The sequence below is a fragment of the Austrofundulus limnaeus genome, unplaced genomic scaffold, assembly GCF_001266775.1.
Source record: "Austrofundulus limnaeus strain Quisiro unplaced genomic scaffold, Austrofundulus_limnaeus-1.0 Scaffold1746, whole genome shotgun sequence".
Taxonomy (NCBI): domain Eukaryota; kingdom Metazoa; phylum Chordata; class Actinopteri; order Cyprinodontiformes; family Rivulidae; genus Austrofundulus; species Austrofundulus limnaeus.
This window is the reverse complement of record NW_013954148.1, coordinates 51,470-51,868: the sequence shown is the minus strand read 5'-3', so window position 1 is coordinate 51,868 and position 399 is coordinate 51,470.

The following is a 399-nucleotide window of genomic DNA, read 5'->3' as shown; positions in this document are numbered from 1 at the left end:
TACACAGCAGTATACTGTGTACATTTGTGTATGTGTACACATGTTAAATAAATTTTTTACATCACAGGACATTTAAAAAAGTATTTTTTTAAGTCCCAGGATGTAAAAAATGACGTAATTTATGTAAAAAAAATTCTTAAGTTTCACTTTTGCTCATATTGAACTTTTACGAACTCCCAGGGATTTTGACCGATCGTCTTCAAACTTTGTCAGTTTATTGTTGACCTGGAGGCTTAAAACTGATCATCCTGTGATGTAAAAAAAACAACTTTTTTAACGTAAATTACGTCATTTTTTACGTCCTGAGATGTAAAAATGTTTTTTTTAGGTCTCAGGATGTAAAACTGTGTACATGTACACACATTTACACACTTGTGTACATGTACACAAGTGTGTAAA